Source organism: Pan troglodytes, chromosome 5 (assembly GCF_028858775.2).
Source record: "Pan troglodytes isolate AG18354 chromosome 5, NHGRI_mPanTro3-v2.0_pri, whole genome shotgun sequence".
In the NCBI taxonomy this organism is placed as follows: Eukaryota; Metazoa; Chordata; class Mammalia; order Primates; family Hominidae; genus Pan; species Pan troglodytes.
Genome location: NC_072403.2, coordinates 60,483,051 through 60,486,856, shown reverse-complemented (window position 1 = coordinate 60,486,856; position 3,806 = coordinate 60,483,051). Strand labels below are relative to the sequence as shown.

At 39.3% G+C, this 3,806-nt stretch overlaps 1 pseudogene; it reads right to left on the bottom strand.

The window, feature by feature from the left end:
- Positions 1-655: 655 nt before the first annotated feature.
- On the bottom strand, positions 656-1,531 carry LOC472041 (small ribosomal subunit protein uS2-like; annotated as a pseudogene).
- Between the last annotated feature and the right edge of the window lie 2,275 nt (positions 1,532-3,806).

Below are 3,806 nucleotides of genomic sequence, written 5' to 3'. Positions count from 1 at the left end.
ATTTATTAAAAAATATCCACATATTAGTGGACCAGCACAGTTCAAACCAGTATTATTCAAGGGCTAACTGTACTTTATATTTAGATGTCTGCCATGCTGTTTATTTTTGCTTGATGCGAGGTATTTATTCCCATTTTTACTCTGTATGCTGGCTGCACAGTTCTAGGACCCCACGTGCCCTCACATCATAGCCAGAAGATAAAAGAGGAAACAAGAATTCAGGAAATTCCCCATGATACCAGTTGGTTTTCAAGATTTTACTCCCTTCCCATTGGGCTTACTTCAGTCTTTAAGTAGCTGTTTTCTGTATCCTCTCTAGAGTTTTTGGTGACCATTGGTGAGAGAGAAAGGCTGTAGAGAGCTTCCTTTATCTTGGGTGTCAACAGAAGTCAGATTTTTACCACTTTATATTAGTTTTTACCCATCCCAGAATTTCATATAAATGGGACTATACAGGAGGTACTCCTTTGTGTCTTTTTTTCTCTCATGTTTTTGAGATTCACCCATGTTCTTGCATGTAACAGTGTTTTGTTCCTTTATACTGCTGAGTAATTCCATTGTGTGAATGTATCACAGTTTGCATATCCATTCTCTCTCTTTTTTAAAAAAATTAATGTTTATTTCCATATTGCTTAACAGCCGGTGCAAGTACAGCTTAAGACCATTCAGTGGTTGCTCCTACCTATTCAGTGGCCTGAGCGGTGGGAGCCACACATCAGTCTTCTGTGGCAGGCTGAGCACTCCAGGCTTCAGAAGGAAACTGCTGAATAGGCACAGAGGGCACCTGCGTGCCTTCATACCAGTCTGCAACTTCAGGCTGAGTAGCGGTGAACTCAGGAGATGGAGAAGTCCATTCACCCTGAAATTCCTCCTTGGTCAGAGCCTTTTCAGCAGCAGCCTGCTCTTCTTTTTCAGTCTCTTCAGGATCTCTGTAGAAGAAGAGATCAGGCATCCCCTCCCACAGGTGTTCACAGGAAATGGTGCCACACATGTGCAGAAGTTCCCGGGCCAGCATCCACCACATCAAACCCACTGAGTGAGCTCCCTTCTTGCATGGGATGGCAATGTCCACATAGCACAGCGGAGAATCTGTATTACATGGAGCAATGGTATGTAAGTTAACATAAGATGTCTCTGTGAGAGGCATTGGTCAGTCCTGGAATCAGTAAAGAAAAGATGCTGTGGCTCCTGGAAGGTTGCCTGGATCTGGTTAGTGAAGATTCCAGGAGTGAAGCGGCCAGCAATTGGAGTGGCTCCAGTAGCAGCAGCAAACTTCAGCATGGCCCTCTGGCCAGTATTCCTGGAGGATATGATGTGGACATCAGCAGGGTTTTCAATGGCAACAATGGCACAAGCTGCCAACAGAAGCTTCTCCCAGGTCCTCTTCAGATTTATGATATAGACGCCATCACATTTCTTTTTATAAATGTACTGTTTCATTTGGAAGTCAAGGTTGGTGCCACCTAAGTGGGTTCCTGCTGCAAGGAACTTAAAGACATCCTCCTCCTCCATTTGCAGGACATCAAGGGCTCTGTACACTGTAAAAGTTTCCCTTTAAGTTACAACAGGAATCTAGAATATCGCCATATGGACCCCTCTCTGGGTAGCACAAAAAAGCCCATTCTCTAGTTGATAGATATTTGGGTTGTTTCCAGGATTTGGCTATTATGAGTAAAACTGCTATGAACATCCATGCATAAGTCTTTTTGTGAACATAGGCTTTCATTTATCTTGGGTAAATGACCAGGAGTGGAATTTTAGATCACTTAGAAAGTATGTGTTTCCCTTTATAAGGCACCGTCAGACTGTGTTACTAAGTTGATGTACCATTTTATAAATCCACCAGAAATATATGAGCAGACCAGTTTTTAAAAATCTTTGGCAATCCTTGATATTGTCAATAATATAAGTTTAAAAAGGGGAACAATAAAAGTACTAGACAGAAATGTAGAACATATTTTGTAAAAACAAAATAAGAGAAATTGTTTCTAAGTGATAGTTGAAAGCTTGATGTCATAAAGAAAGCTTGACTCCATAAAACATAAAATAACTACATGACAATAATAATGTCAAATGAGAAGAGAAAAAATGGCTAAAATATTTGTCAGACATGTTAAATATATTAATGTCCTTATTTTTTAAAGAGCTCTTATAAATTAATACGTAAAATACATCGATCCAGCAAAGGTGAAGAGCAGGCAGTTCATAACAGAAAGATATTTTAAAGGTGTATAAAGTTGTCCAATTTCACTCAAAATTATTGAAATATGAATTAAAACAAAATATGTCATACTTCTATAAATAAAAAGATGATTTTTGGCTATGTACTGTGTTGGCAAGAGTTTTGGGAGAAAGAGCTTCTCGTACACTGTTATTGGCTATATTAATTTGTATTTTCCCATTGGACCACAGTTTACTGTATACACAGTGCTTTGGGAAGTGCTCTCTTAAATGGGTTTTTCTTCTGCTCTCACACCACCACAATAATAATCAACGCAGAATAAGACTTCTCTGACCAAAAGTGAGGGGTTTTTAACCATACAACAAGCAGTGGACAACAGCTGGGTGTCCTCCTATTCAGTACCAATACTATATACCCAGAGACAGTGTCAGATCCCACAGGTTAATACTCAACACCATAAGATCATCCTCTCCTTCCCTGAAGTCGCAATTCCAGGCCTTTGGAACTTCTGACCAATTGGCTTCAAGTTGGCGCTCCCACGATCCCATCTTTGAGATTGATTTATTTGTTAGAGCAGCTCACAGAACTCAGGGAATCATATTTACTGGCTTACTATCAAGCATATTTTACAAGATACAAATAAAGAGCCAGATGAAGAGACACATGGGGTGAGGTCTGGGAGGATTTCTAAGTGCAGCAGCTTCTGTCCCTGTAGAGTTGGGGTGCACCAACTTCCTGGCATGTGAAAGAGTTTTTCACCTTCCTGTCATGCTCAATGTGTTCAGCTCTCCAGAAGCTCCTGGAACTCCATCCTTTGGGCCTTTTATGGAGAATTCATTGGTTGTCAATGATTAAAGCATGGACAACTATGTCAAAATGTGATTGGACAAAAAGGATGTGGCCTAAACTCAGCAAGCCTTGTCCATTCAGATTCTTCTTGATCTCTCTGTGCAGCATTCCTTCCTCTGGAGTAGGAGGCAGGACCCTCTCTAGAATGAGGGTTTTATGACCTATAATTGGACTACAGTCCTATCTCGGGTGGGTAAAAGTAGGACAGAAGTTCAGAGAGAAAGCTTTTGTTTCCTCAGGCTTGCTTCTGAGCCCTAAATTTCTCCAACATTATAACTAAGATTGTGACAATGATTATGAAAGTTACGAACTAGGAACCACGGATGGAAATGAATCATAATATCACACACAGGCATTAGGATTTAATGTTGAATGTTTATAAAGTGTATTTTACATATATTGCCTAAATTTATACTACCAACACCACAAGAATTAGTTATTTTATATTCTCATTTTAAAAATAAAAAACCTAGAGTTTAGAGAGATGCCTTATTCAGTCAGGTCATATAACTAGTAAGTGGCATAGCTTGGTATAGAGCCCTTAACTTTGAATTTCAAGTTCAGTTACATTTTCATTAATCAGAGTTGACTTACCTTGAAACACATGTGTTTTGTACATCAATGCATGTCACTATTTCATGCAATGAATGTAAAGATGCTACATTTTATTACCTAGATAATGTGCTGGTTTTGTCCTATTTCTAAGTTTGTAGAATTGCTGTAGAAATATTGAGAACATTCCTTTTTTTTCCTTATTAAAATCTTGAAGAGGTGC